Source organism: Taudactylus pleione, unplaced genomic scaffold (genome assembly GCF_031769625.1).
Source record: "Taudactylus pleione unplaced genomic scaffold, aTauple2 ptg000063l, whole genome shotgun sequence".
Classification (NCBI taxonomy): domain Eukaryota; kingdom Metazoa; phylum Chordata; class Amphibia; order Anura; family Myobatrachidae; genus Taudactylus; species Taudactylus pleione.
The window spans coordinates 1,759,889-1,776,091 of NW_028284465.1; positions in this window are offsets into that span (position 1 = coordinate 1,759,889).

Consider the following 16,203-nt stretch of genomic DNA (forward strand, 5'->3'; position numbering starts at 1 on the left):
TATCAGAGCCAAAATCACTCCCACTGACATCACTAGTGATGTCAGTGGGGCCGGATACAGATGGTAGGCGTTCCCATGGGAAGGCCCCCATCTGGGCAGCCACGCTCCTGGCACACCAACCAAAGGGTCACTTACCATTGACAGCACGCCCCCTTTGGTTCAAGACCCCGAGGGACGGCTTCCCCGTTGCTCGCTGGGTCACGCACATGCGCTCGACGGAGGCGCCTCCATCGTGTGCATGCGCATTTGGGTACCATCGACCCACTTGCGAGCATCCTGCGCTCACGAGTGGGTCTGAGTGAGACCCTCAGCCCACATCTCTATGCTTTCACTACCCAATGCTGTGGTGTAATTATAGGTAGCTTTACTCAACTTATGTTTGCTTCACATCATAAACACAATATCACAGTGATGTAATCAGTAAAAGAGCAATGTGATCCACTAGAGGAAAATGAACTGTTATGTATGACCTACTATTCAGCAATGAAATCCTCCCAGATGAGTCATTCAACAGTGATTATATTTGTGACTATGACATGTTGAATACTGCTTTTATCAGGTGTGTGTTGCTGCATAAAGTAATCGATTCCAATCCAATGTGCTGAAGAATTAGTCATTTATGTATTAATTTACAGATCTAGCAGCAGGGTGCCAGCAACCAATGGTTAGGTCCCATTGTAGGGAGTATAAAATAGTGAAAGTAAGGGAAAGGAGAAGCGCATTAGGGAACACGGAACAAAGCAGGACAAAAACTATGAAACAGATAAGGATATATAATAATTGTATAGCCATCCTCCTCGGCTGTTGCTATCTTCTCCCTCAGAGACACATACACCCAGTACACAGACTGAAGTACACAAGGGCCCGGTCGTGACAATTACTACCATAAAGATCCATCCACCACAGAAGCAAGACAGAAACTTTGCAACCTGCTACTCTACCATTCACCTTCAATCTGGTGAGAAAGAAAGAGAGAGGCTAACGGGTAAATTTACTAAGATTCGAGTTTGGTCATGTTTTTTTTTTTAAACTCGATTTGCATCGCCAAAACTATGGTGAGTTTCCCGTTTTTAAACTTTCAAATTTACTAAAAAATGAGTTTAGCTGAAAGTGAGTTGGCTGATGGTGAAGCAGATTGAGATGTCTTCCCCGAGTTGCAAATTTTGAAGGAAATTACTCACCTGAGATTGCAGTGTCTTCTCTCTGCCTAAGTCTCCCGAATAAGTGAGATATGTGAAGGCTGCTGGTGTGTTTTACAAGTAAAAAATGGGTTAAATATTTTAAAAAAATGATGTAGGGTCCCCCCCAAAAGCATAAACAGCCCTGGGCTGCTCAGCAAGTGCTGGATCATAAAATTGTGGGGGGAAAAAAGTGTAGGATTCCCCTGTAATTCAGAAACCAGCACCTGCCTGCTGGGCCAGTCCTGGTTTTAAATAAAGGGGGAAAAATGTGCAGGGGTCTTCCTCGCACCCATGGGCTGTGAGTACATGGGTAATAATAGGGATAATATTGTAAAACTATTGTATTTTACAGTGAAGCTACAAATGCCAGTATGCCTGCCCTTTTGCACTTGTGGAACTACAAGTGCCAGCAGGGGGCTGGCACCCATACCACCATTGTAAAATAAATAGTTAAATAACCAAGGTACACAAAGCCAAGGTAAAGCAAAACTTTAATACATACACCAATCAGTAGTTCCACTGTAAAATACAATAGCTTTATGATATTATCCCTATTATTACCCCTATACCCACAGCCTATGGGTGCTGGGAAGAGCCCCAGGCATCAACCTAAGCCTGGTGTGCTCAGGAGAGGGGGGCCCCTTCTTGGGGTGTCCTCACCTCACCTGAGGACCCAGGCTTGGGCTGACTGGCATGTGGTGTTAATGCTGTAGCTGGGGAGACCCAGTGATTGGGTCTACTGGCTGTGGCACTACACCCCAGTCAGTTTGGGTCCAGTGCTGGTTTTAAATATAGGGGGACCCTCTACACATTTGTCTATCTATATTAAAAAACAGGACTGGCCCAGTGCTATTTCCTAAACTATGGGGGAACCCTACACATATTTTTACCCATAATTTTACAAACCAGGACTGACTGAGCCACTGGTTATGCTTTTGGGTGGGACCCTACATCATTTTGTTATATTAACCCTTTATGTAGTGTTTCCAGGCAGAAACATGCACAAATCACACTGATCTGTGTATGTTTTTTGCCAAACTCACAGCTCAGGAGGTGGAGGGCTTGAAACTTCAATTAATCAGGGAGTTTGCTACAATCTCACCCGAGATTGTAATCTTGATTCTTGTTAAATTCCCGAGTTACATCTATTTCATGAAAAGTTCTTCTGATTTTGCCGATGGTGAGTTTATTAAAGTTTATGATTTCACCTGAGTTTTACCAGTGAAAAGAGAGAAATCTCTTTTTGCCTAAACTCACCGAGATTGCAATCTCAACCAAACTTGAATTTTAGTAAATTTCCTCCTAAGAGTTGTAGTGCACCACCCAGTTCCAGTAATCTAGTGTAAAAGTGAAGTGGAGCCATCACACAGAGTATGATCTGTCTGCAGGAGAAGCTGTACATTCAGAGTCATTGATTTGGTGAAAGAAATCAAACAATTTCTCATGCACAAAAGCATCCATCTTGTGATATAGACATTGCTTCTAGTGTCCATCTAACAGCCCAGCAACATTGGCAATTGAAGGGGAGACATCCATTTTGTTTATTAATACACTTTAAGGGCCTCAATCTGAATACCAATGTGCTGGTTTTAAGAAGTGGAGATGTTGCCCATAGCAACCAATCAGATACTACTTAACATTTATATATCACCTTCTAGAAGATAATAGCTAGCATGTGATTAGTTGCTATGGGCAACATCTCCACTTCTAAAAACCAGCACTTTAGTAAATATACCCCCTAGAGTTAACCATAATCTGTGTCACCAAAGTTAGATCCACCTTTATAGTTACTGGGGCATTGTATTATTACCAGGACATTGTTCTTCTGATATAAAGAAAAAACTGTCTTTTTATTCAAGACATTAAGTGAACAGAAAGATATGATTAGTGTACAATATACATATGTGTAAGCCTTTCATTTCCATATTAGTGATGGTACATTGTTGCACATGGAGTAGGTCTGCAGATATACAAACTGTTTATAAAGCACATTAATTAGTTCTGTTGATATTTTCTTGAAAACCTCATTAGGGGCCTGATACAGAGGTGCATGCAGTCACCACGGCGGCTGTGACTTTTTGTAAAATTGTAGCAGCGATAATATACAAATAGTAATTTCAGCCATCTCCGAGTGTAATAGCGTGCGCCGGATTGTGCAAGCCCTGAGATTCCATCTGTGGTTCTGAACACGCCACAATTGGCACATCGTCTAGTTTACCATTGACACTTGCACCAGATACAGACTGGCTTAGTGTCTCCTTCTTAACTAAACATGGCCTCTGTTTCTGTGCCTCTGCGTTTGGGAATGCAGCTTCTTTCACTGACACACCAGTGACAGCACTTCCATATCACCAGGGACGTGTAGTCAGGGGAAGCAGGGCCTCCCCTGTCATACTCCCTGTCAGACTGCAGAGTTTTGACTATAAAAATGATTAGAATAATATAAAGAAAATATTTATAACTTGTCTATCTTCTTTTTATTATTTTGATAATTTTTATAGACAAAACTCACCAAAATTGCAGTACTTCCAGGGAGAGATGAGGCAGTAAAGAGCTCAGCTATTCCTCTGATCATTCAGACACTGCCTGGAGCTGGGGGTTGGACCACCAATCAGCCAATAAGGCACACAGAAAATGAGCTAATGGAGGCATACCTCACTGCCTTGAGCTCTGATGTACACCACTGACGATCATGTGGCCAGTCCAGGAAGTTCTCAGGCATCAGAGACAGAGCTCAGCAACAGCATTGAGGAAATTGGCATATGCAGAGGAAACTTGCGTGTGTGTATGTATTAATGTTATGTATACTGTATGTGTGTGTTTGTGTGTGTGTAAAATCTTTTGTGCTAGGGTGAATATTCTGTGCTAGGGGGGACACTGTGTGTGTATAAGGGGGATATGTGCTACAGGGAATCTGTGTGTGGGGGTAGGTAACCTGTGAAAGGAGGAGGTCTGTGCAAGTGGGCCAGGTTGATATGTGTGTGCAAATCTGGCCCTGATAAAAGCCAGTGCCTCCCAATCCATTGACCTCACCTGCATAATACATTCGTAAGATGGATTTTTTGGAGTTCACCTCAGGCCACCTCCCAGTCACCACCCAGGAACACCCACGGTTCCCTCACCAGCTCTGATACCCGTGTCCCATATGCAACAGCACATCTGAGCATACACACAGGGATTAGCATGCACCATGGGGGGTTTTGTAGGACATTTTGTGAATGTACAGTAGCAAATAATCACTCAGCTGAATGACCAACGGCATTGTGTGCACCTCAGTCAGTCCCTAAATAGCTCTGTAATCTTCACTTATATTTAATATTTGCTAGATACAGTTCCATACTCCATATTCAGTTTCCCCACAGTGTATTTTAAGTATCAGTGTGATTTCTATGATTTATTTTATGGTTATTGAAATGTAACTGAACCATATTGATTCTATATTACAGATCTATTCCAGCCACTTGGGGATGCTGATAATAAATATAAATAGTTTTGCTTATGTAAATGAATTCAATAATATGTTAGGAGTATTAAGGAGAATCCTGGAGATGTATTCCATGTGATATACCTGCAATATTCTATTTATGATAGACAGTAATGAGGGGGGTCTTCAAAATACACCTGTTAGCCACTTTGCAGTGCTTAAACTATGGGTCATCCACCGCTGGATAAGTGTGTAAGTACCTATGACATGGGGCAAAAGTGAGTATGGGAGAGTTGAGCACCACAGTATCTGTATTACCAGCTATAAGCCGATTTACATCACTTCCTTCCTTAATGATAGGGATTAATGATGGCGCCACCAAATGTGGGAGAGAGAACCTGAAGAGCGATTATTTGCACATTGGTCTGAGTCACACTGCGCATGTGTCAAGTTTAATTACCGATGTCGCTCGCAGTGAAGATTTGCAAAGTGAATGACAGGCAATGGACTGTTTGTGGGTGATAACGCGGGAAGGGTGGTCGCACAAATGCAGGTGTGTCATTTTTGGGTCGTATCTCAGCCTGTGACTGCTATCCCGTACACAATTAAATTGGCTCCGGAGTCTCAACTCCGGCGGCCATTCTACGCAGCCATAGGATTGCTCAGAAATCTGATAATGGACTGACAGCAGCCATTGCTGCATCTTTGTGCGCAGACGTTTGGATTGGCAAAGCCGTTGGTGGGCATCGCCATACAAATCCCAGCGGCTGCAAAATTTACATATTTTTAAACAGCCGCTATGTGCAAATCCACAGATATGGCAGCATTAGCGTCTGTCTCTGAATAAAGCCAAGAGTGACATCTGACCCGCAAGACCTCTTACACAGGAGACAGGTACGAGGGAAGATGGCACCAAAGATGGCACCAAATTACAGCACTTTCAGTTGTTTTGACACCTATAGAGGTTTTATACAGATTGCATTTAATTTACAGAGCAAATTACAAAGATAAAATGATGATATCAGTTATCTATTAGAAGATCTGTCAGATCAGAAGCTTCCAGAGGAGAAGAAATGTGAGATTACTGACAGATGGAAGCATAAAAGTGTCTGACTTGGAGGTATTCATAATAAGATGATGGGATCCAGGTATCACACTATGGGGCATATTTATTGTGCAATTTTTTCATGAAATCCGCACGGAAACTTCACGGGGTAAAACCTGCACAATGTAAGTATCCCCTGAATGTATGTAGGTTCCCAAAAGCAGCCCCTATACATTTCTATGGGGGCTTCTTTATAATCAGATTTACAAAGCTCCATATTGCTAAGCATTCCGGTGCTTGGCCCCATGTGCTAACACCTTCTTAAGATGACGTTATCCAGAATAGCCTATAGGCTACATGTCACATCATTTACATGGAGAGGGATGTTCAGATTCCACCCTAGTAACATAATTGATTTTTATTATTTTATCTATACTATACACACTGATGTACTGCATACTCAGCACGGAATCAGTATGAATTGGCTGGCGGTTCTAAACCTAACCCTAACCCACCCTTCCCCTAGCCTATCCCTAACCTCCCAGGGGGGGTGCCTAACCCTGAGTTCCCCCCCGGGACCCCTAACCTAACCCTCCCCTCCCCCGCGCAGCTGTCCCCGCCCGGCAACCAGCTTACCTTTGATCGAAAAGCCAGGTGTCGGACTCCCTGTGTAGGTCGAATGACAGGCATTGGGATCTCGACGGCTGTCATTTGACACTTGCTGGGATTAGGCAGTCGGTAAGCCAGTGGTCAGCATTGCGTCCGCCGGCTTACCGACTGCTTCCCCTCAGCACTTGGCTTCTATCCTTTCAATTCAAACCGATATTATGCATTGATTCATTCATTGATATCTCTATTTGTTTATTAACATTGAAATAACATGTTTTAATTAATGTATTTAAATTTCATTTGTATCTTGTATTTGTGTGTAATTATATTTTATATGGTAAATGTAACTTTTGCATTTATTAATAACATGATCTCTCATGAGTATATCACACTTTATTATATTATTATATTGTGTACAAATCAGGTAATGAAACTTTCACATTGAGCACTGGCACTCTCAGCCCACATCTCTATGATTTCTCTACCCAATGCTGTGGGGGTAAATATCGGTAGCTTTACTCAACTTATGTTTTCTTCACATCAAAAACACAATATCACATTGAAATCCTCCCAGATGAGTCATTCAACAGTGATTATATTTGTGACTATGACATGTTGAATACTGCTTTTATCAGGTGTTGTGTTGCTGCATTAAGTAATCGATTCCAATCCAATGTGCTGAAGAATTAGTCATTTATGTATTAATTAACAGATCAAGCCCTGACTGGGAGAGTGCACTTCTCCCAGGGTTAGAATGCGAGTAACAAATAATTATTTTTTTAACAGCCACTTTATACTCTTCATTACTATCCCCCTTTAACACACCCACTAACATCATACTTTCTAGAATATTCTCTATTATGCAAACTTGTAATGATATTTGGCATGTTCAAATATAACATTCATCTAATCTGACAAAGTTTATTTTTGTTTATCTCAATTTGTCCTTGGAAATATGATAGGAATGGTCTGCATAGGCAAACGCAGGGGGGGTTTCCGGCTGCCTGGAAACCCCCCTCCCCAGCCCATGACCACAATAGAAATAGAATTTTACTAGTGCTTCATGTTCTTCTCAGTATCACAAATGAAATAATTAGCACCACCTGTAGATCTTTTAACATGTATCAGCCAGTAATAAATAACCTGTGCACCAACTAGGAGTTCTGTAAAACATGCACTGTTAGGGATGCACTGCTATAGAGCCCAATATGTACATATACGTCCAGGGCAGTGCTAGGTTATTCTGCTGCTCCTCCAGGCTCCTGGACTTGCTCCAATACTCTGGAATGGTGCCCACATATAAAATAAAAACATTCAGCTCAGATAGGACGGCCCTACTGCCGCATCTAATGGCTAATTACTATGATCACTAGTTTTGTATATGCTGGAATTATGACACACAATACACTTTGTATGACGCATCTTAAAACTGCTTAAGTACTAATACTGCCCTCTTCATGGACTGGCAACACTCACTCAATCAATCTTTTGGAAACCCCCCCCTTAAAATCCTGCATTTGCCACTGGTCTGGAAATGTCCTTTGTGGGATACTTGTTGTTTTCAACTTAACCATATTTGGGCTAATTCTTACCTTGGCCAAATCTATTGCGCACATTGATGATATTTGTCCAGTGTTCTCAGAAGGACAATGTTATGCAAGGATCTGTATTAAAGGGCAACACATATTTCTGCTAAATATAAAGTGTGTATAAAGGTCATGCATTAAACTGTATAAATATATTCCTTATAAAGCATATTATGTTATGAATACACTAACTGTAAATATGTAATTATGTCAAATATAATGTTCTTTATGCTCTAAGCTTACACAGATGTGATAAATATATTTACTATGCAAAATAGAGATTAGCCTCGTGCCACCTGAGAAGGATAATTTAACAGAAGAGTTGGATAATTCTTAATTGCCACTGTTGCTAGTGTAATAACATTATCAAATATCCAAATACTAGTGTGATTCCTGCAAAAATCTACATTAACAATCTATTAGAATTTAAACCAATTTGCTACAGTATCTTTGCTGTAGAAGGGCCCTGCCAGGGAGTAATGCAGTTATTACACAAGAGCCAGGTTAGAGAGGGTTACATGCTGACCAAGATTCCAGAACATACAGCACTTAGAGATGTCATTTCTATGGAACATTGGGCTTGATTCAGAGCCGCTCGTAAGCGGCCGCTCGTTTGCTCTGAGCGATGTTTGCCCAACTGCGCATGCGTACCGATCGTTATACGCATGCGCAAACCAGTCAGTGCGGTCGAAATTCATGTGCTCGCAAAATAGTGAATGCTTGCTAATTTGAGTGACAGAATGAGGCGTATGTGGGTGGTAACAGGGGAAGGTGCTTGAAAACGGGGAGTGGAGATCAGAACGCAGGCGTGCTTAAAGGTCAAAATGGGCGTTTTATGGGTGTGCATAATTAAAACAGCAGCGTCATTGACTACGTCACTGGGTTATTTTATAGCCAGAACTGCTCGCAAGATTGTGGTAGCAAAAACCAACCACAAGAATAGCGAGCAGTTCATACCCTGGTCGATGTACTCGATTAATCTAATAAATAGCGGACATGACGTATGGTGCGAGCGGCCAGGGGGCGTTTTGAACAAATAAACGAGCGTATGTTTTGCTCGCTCGTTCAGACTTAGAGGTGTGAACAGACTGCAATTTGCGAATGGATCATTTGAATAGCCACCCCTTGTTTTTGAACGAACGACCGCAAATAGCGAACGGCTCTGAATCAGGCCCTTTGACCTCACTTACAATGGGTTACATTACATTTAAAACTGTGGTACATGAAGCATGTTATGTAATCCTAAAGGTCAGCTTCTTATAAATAATCAGATGTGGTCCTCTTGTTTTATTATCCAATAATACTGAGTATGAGAATATGTACTTACCAACCCTGGGACATAGTGCTGAAAATCAGTTTCAAATGATCCGTTACTTCAGCTTGTTGCTCTTAATCCAGGAGCAGAACACCTGTGTCCAGCTACAGTATAACAGCACATAGTAAAGCAGTACTCTGCACATCCCTCACTGGTACTGCTCAATACTCTGCATGGTGAGTCTTCTCTACTTCCATCATCATGAGTTGAACATCAGCTAAAAGTCCAAAGTAGAAATGCAGCATAAAAAATCCCAAGATAATTCAGCCGCATAGGTCTATCTATTAGAAGATTTATATAAATCTGTTGCTGATGAGTTCTGTTCTGCCAAATGTTGTTTAGGCTGATTAATGAGATCTGTGTTTGGTGATCACTTTGTTAGTCTAACATCTTATTATTTACAACCTATTTACAAGTAATTCAAGTACATATTATACACTGCAATCAAAATCGCTGGATTGCAGGAATTTACTCTAACCAGGACATCTGTGTATTGGCCATATTGTGAAACCAGTCTAATCTGGGCAATAGGGTCTTCAGGCTTATGGATCAGCTGTCTACAGAATTACTGTATGGTTGGGAAAGGAGGATCATGCAGGAGCCATGTAGATAACTGTTGAATACAAATGGACATCTAATTAATTCATTGTTCCCATGGCATTTATAGATGTACTGTGGTCACTTGGCAGTAATTTGTATGTCCTTATTGCCATATATGCTGGATTGCTATAGATCCCTATTTCTTCTTATTAATGAAATATCTGCTTTGGTTTCTTTCTCCAGACTGAAGAGCCATGTAGAATGTATATAGGTTAGATGAATCTGCTGCTGGTGAGCACTGTTCTGCCAAATGTCACTTGAATATGATAACTGAGAGTTCAGATTTTAAATTCAAGTTCCAACCCAGCAACAGATCCGAACCATTACCCGGTTCTACTCTGAACCCCTAAATTCAGGTGTGTTCAGAGTTCAGAATTCCGGACACGCACATCTCTACTGACAAGTAACATAAATTGTCTCCCAGCTGGGTATTTGTGTATGGGCCATATAGCAGAACCAATGTCATGTAGACAGTAGGATCTCTTGTAGCATTTATGCAGCAATAGATCTTCCGGCCTATGGAGCAGCTGACCAGGGAACTTCCTATACAGAATGTAGGATCAAACCCAAGTCATGGGAATAAATACTGAATACAAAATTGAAAAATTGGCTGTGCACATAGATGGGAGATTATGGTATATTCCATGAAAACAACTAAAATAACTAGTACTGTATATTTTTTATATTTGTTAATTATGGTGTATGCCCTGTAGGTTAGTAGGTGTTTCCCCTGATCTAGAGAGGTTAATGGGAGCCATGTAGTGTATAGAGCACATGTGACAGATATTTACTTTGTAAACTAATACAAATTTACATCATTGCATTCAAAAGATGGATCTATATTTCCTGGTTAATAATTGTGTACATCTGCAAATGTCAGGAGTAAGACACATCGGGGGTATATTCAGAGATGGGCAATGGGGTATTGAAATTCATCTTACACAATTTAAAATTTGATCCCATTATTCATTAGTTGTATGGACCTCTCTAAAATCTTTGAGTGATTGTCTCTATTGGACCTCCGGCTTTTGGATTACGATCTCTGCAAATGAGCCAGCAGTTGGATCCATGTTGTAGAATAACAAAGAACTAGTTCCTTAGCCTGGCTGTTACATAGATCAGGAAAACAGATTGTAGAGTTGGAAACAAATTCAAAATAAAAGTTGTTCCTACATTGTCAATTGATCCATTATAGAAGCATATAGTAACATGGGTGACAAAATAAAAGGTGTAGCTAAACAATGAAAAAGCTGAAAACGTTATGGTCTTGAAATAGGCGTCCAGTTGTCCTGTTACAGTCCGGTAACCTCTCATCCTGTTCATGTGATGACACAGAGAGGAAATAAGAAGGATTGATGATATGAGGAACATGAGAAATGGCACGGTATCCCACAGTATGGACATATACACGAAAATTTCATTTATTTCCTCTATATATGTTGTGTTATAGGAATTCTCAGGAATTTCAATGATAGCGATCAAACTAAAAAATGAAAAGTAACAAATGGACAACAGTACAGAAGCAATAATCAGATGGATGACCCTTTGTAATATAATTGTCTTCAGACATAAAAAGAAGACATTGTGGAAGTTACAGATCTTCAGACAGAAGACAACAGCCAGAAGGTTTGATAACCAGTTGCTGGCATAGAAGGAAATTGCAAAAATGCAGTAAGCAATCAACTCATATGTTATATGATTTTTCATAAAGAAACTACGACAAAAGATATTTAGCAGACAGACAGACTGATAGAGCATCCTTCTGACCCCGAGAGAGGTGATAATCTGGTCAGTTGCAGTCACTGGTCTTCCTTCCATCCAGTCAGTGACATTCACAGCAACTATAAATATATGTATCATTATTCCTGCTATACAGGTAATTCCTGCTCCAACAGCAAAACTCAGATGTTGCAATTTGTAATTTTCCTCCGGTGAGCTGTTCATGTCTTCAGTGATAGAAGTGATCTCTCTTAATGAAGGACAATACATGTTATTGCTGAGTTACAGGATGGTCTATTTATTTCACTGTATAATCCAAATGATAATGCAAAACACTGCAGCTGTTCATGTTTATACAAATACTGTACGGAAGCTGTGTGTGCATTCTGCTAAGTGTCCCTCTTAGGATAATATGTAACATTAAGTAAATAATAGTTATACAGCTTTAAGAATTACATTTAAAGTTAGAATTATCTATATAAATCTATATACACTGATTGCAATGATGACTATGGACATGATTGTGAAACCTCACTAATGCAAGGTACCATATATTCTACTCACTGACACTGTCAGAGACCAATGTACCACTGCATGGAAGGCAGTTGAGGACTGCAATTCCCAGGGGGCCATTGGGTTAGAGTCTGGAGCCCATCTTCCTGCCACCAAGCTGGTCTCTCCCATAGTTCACTACATAATGTGTTGTACAAAAGGAGGAGGTGATGTGAGACAAAAGGAAGGAAGAGCTTGGGAGGTTTGTGGAGGGGTTCACCATTGTCAGTAGCTGCTGTAAGAGACACAGAGCTATAATCAGTGAAAGCTACGTACCTCTTTTCAGAGTAAGCCACTGGTACAGGTAGTGGCAGATTACCAAATAGGCAGTGTAAGAACCGTCCTATGGGCCCCACCCCAAAAAATTGAGGAAAGCTATTGTTTTATTTACATAATATGTTAATTTGTTTAATAACATTAATAATTGTTAATGTTTGTTTTTCGTAATAAATTCTGCAAAAATGCACTTGTTGCTACTAACTGCATTGAAGAATACACCTGCCACATATATGGGAATATCTCGGGATTATATTTAGCTAATTTACAAGTGTTTTCCATATTTTTTTTTTTTAACCCCAAAATTAAAAATACTGATTTTTATTAAAAACTTTTTTTTTGCGGAGAACATCGTGTGACATAAAGGTAAGTATTTGATCTTTTTTTACAGGTAATTTGAATGGGATACTTTACATTGACAAGGGGACTTGAACTTCTGGAAACAGGTGAGTATGTGTAATTGTGTTTATGGATGCATTAAAGCTTTATTATTATGGTGAGTTGTGTGTTTTTTAACCATTTTTTTACAGGTGAACTACAGGTACCAGTGGGCCCTTAATGCCCCGCATGCTGGTACTTGTGGTTCTCCAAGTACCAGCATGCGGGGGAGGCTTGCTGGGACCTGTAGTTCCACTGTAAAGACAATGAGGACAAATCTTATTTTTACACTACACATTACACTATCAACCCGCCACCCACCACCCATCAGCCTAGGCCTGGGGTGCCCTGGAGAGGGGTCACCAACTCTGCAGGGATCCCTGGCCTGGGCTGACTAATGGTCAGGGCTGATGCTGCGGCTGGAGTGCTCCATTAGAAAGGGTCCAGGGCTGGTTTCAAATATATGGTGGAACTCACATAATTTTTTTTCCGTATATTTAAAACCAGCTTTGTCCCTGCTGCCTTGTGCTGGTTCTTACATTACAGTGGAACCCTACACATTTTTTTCCCTGTAATGTTAAGAACCTGGACAGATTGGCTAGCCTGGGGCTAGTTAGTGTTTTGGGGGAGACGGCACGTCATTTTTTTAAAATTAATTGAATCCTAATTTATCCATTTACAGAAAGAAACATACACAAATCACAATGATTTGTGTATGTTTCGGATCATCTCGCAGCTCAGGGGCTTGAGAGTTTGAAAAGTGATTTTGACAGAGACTTTGCACCTATCTCACCTGAGTTTGTCATCCCGATTTTTTGTAAATTTGAGAGATGTATGTTTTAGGTGAAAAGTACTTCCGATTTGGCCTGATGGTGATAAGATTCGAGATTCCTATCTCACCCGAGTTTTGCTCAGTAGGCAGCAGGGGGTCCCACAGCTTAAAGTAAAGTGTTTGCTAATGCTCACTTTACTTTACACATCGCACATACCAGCTACTATCAGAGCCTTAGACCCTAGTATTATTATTATTATTATTATTATTATTATTATTATTATTATTATTATTATTATCATTATTCTTTATTTGTTTGGCTTATAGGGTTCTACTGCACCTTACAAATGAGCAAAACAAGAAAACACTGATGTACAGTACAAAACAATGCAGGACAAGGACATGGTTTATAAACATTGCTGCATCCATGACCATAACACTCATATCAGCAGCAGGGTGCCAGTAACCGATGGTTACAGTATGTGCCACTGTAGCGAGTATAAGATAGTGTAAGTAAGGAAAAGGAGAAGCGCATGAGAGAAGAGGGCAGTGGCGTAACTAAGGGGGGTCGAGCAGGGCATGTGCCCTGGGCACTGTAGGACCGGTGGCATGGAGGGGGGCCGTCGGCCACGGTACCAGCCTGCCTAGTTAGGCAGTGTAGTGCCGACCGCAGTGTGTGCGGTCAGCACTACACATTTACACAGGACCAGTGCTAGGCTTCCCCACACCCAGCACCGGTCCTGTGCTGCACAGCCGAGCCCCTTCCCTCCCCTTAAGTGCTTACCCAATAGTGCCAGGAGGAGGGTTGGAGGCGGGCTCAGGCTGTGTAGTTTACACACACATCGCCACCAGCACGGCAGTGATGTGTGTGTTAACCAGCAGCCAGTGAGAGTCATACAGACTCTCATTGGCTGCTGCTGCACACATCATTGCCGTGCGGCGGTGATGTGTGTGTTAACTAGCAGCCAATGAGAGTTAGACAGACTCTCATTGACTGCTGCAGCACCCACTGCAAGAGCCGGCTCCCTTCCAGCTCCTGCAGTGGGTAATGGGAGAGACATCATGATGTCTCTCCCATAATGCAGAGCGCACCAGCCCAGATGGACTGTCGTGCGGTGGTGGGAGCAGTGGCTGGAGCCGGAGCATGGATTCAGGTAAGTGTATTTTTTTTTATTTTTTTTTACTTGTGTGTCTGCACATCGAGGGGTCTACTACTGGGGGCACCATTACTGTGGGGGACCTCTACTGGGGGGTGGGGCACTACTGGGGACAACAATTGGAGGGGGGCTACTACTGGGGGCACTGCATCGGGAGGGGGAACCTCTGCTGGGGACTACTACTGGGGGGAACTACTACTGGGGGCACTATGTAAGGGGCTTACTACTAGGGGACCACTACTTGGGGCACTAAATAGGGAGGGCCACTACAGGGGGCACTATATAAGGGCACTGGATAGGGGGGATCATTACTGACAGTCTGCATAAGGGGGACCACTACTGGGGGCACTACATGGGGGGACTACTGCTGGGGGCACTATATAAGGGGCTTACTGCTAGGGGCACTGCACTGGGGTGACCACTACTGGGGGCATTAAATAGGGAGGACCACTACAGGGGGCACTGTATAAGGGGCACAGGATAGGGGGGATCACTACTGGGGGCCTGTGCATGTTGGGAGGACTATTGTTGGGGGCACTATATAAGGGGCACTGCATTAGGGGGACCTCTACTGGGGCACCTCATACGGGGGGACCACTGCATGTGGCACTGCATAAGGAAGACCACTACTTGGGGCACTGAATAAGGGGAACTAATGAGGGGCTGCATAAGGGGAACCACTACTGGGGGTATTGCATACTGGGGGTACTGTATAAGGGGAACTAATGGGGGGCTGCATAAGGTGGACCGCTACTGGGGGTACTGTATAAAGGGCACTACTATGGGCCTGCAAAAGAGGGACCACAACTGGGGAAATTGCATACTGGGGGTACTGTATAAGGGGCACTACTGGGGTTAAGGTGAATCTGTAAAGGAATGTTCAGAGTGACAATAAATTGGTGTGTGTCATTTTGACATGCCTCATTTTTAAGTGACTACGCCCATTTTTCACCACGCGCACATAGGGGGGGTGGGCTCCATTTTTACATTTGCTCTGGGCTCCAAATACCCTAATTATGCCACTGGAAGAGGGTCCTGCCAATGAGAGCTTACGTTCTAAAGGTGGTCAGGACAGGCGAATAGTCTGGACAGGCAGTAGTTCGGAACAAAGCAGGACAAAAACTAAGAAACAGTTAAGGCTATATAATTGATTTTTAATATTTTATTTAGATTTTTTTATTGCAATCCAGCTTTAAAACACAAAAAAGCTCAGTATCTCCAACTTTACTAAATGATTTTTACCTTTTTACCTTCCAAATTATTTTACATCATCCAGGCCAGGAACTATTCTTGCCCATAATTGAGTTTATCAACACCATCCTAACACTGGCCCTCATTCAGAGCCACTCGCTATTTGCGGTCGTTCGTTTTCTAAAAAGGGGTGGCTATTCAAATGAACCGTTCGCACTTTGCGGTCTGTTCACGCCTCTAAGTCTGAATGAGCGAGCAAAACATGCGAACGTAAATTTGAAAAATACGCCCCCTGGCCGCTCGCACCATACGTCATGTCCGCTATTTATTAGATTAATCGAGTACATCGACCAGCGTATGAACTGCTCGCTATTCTTGTGGTTGGTTTTTTCAACCAA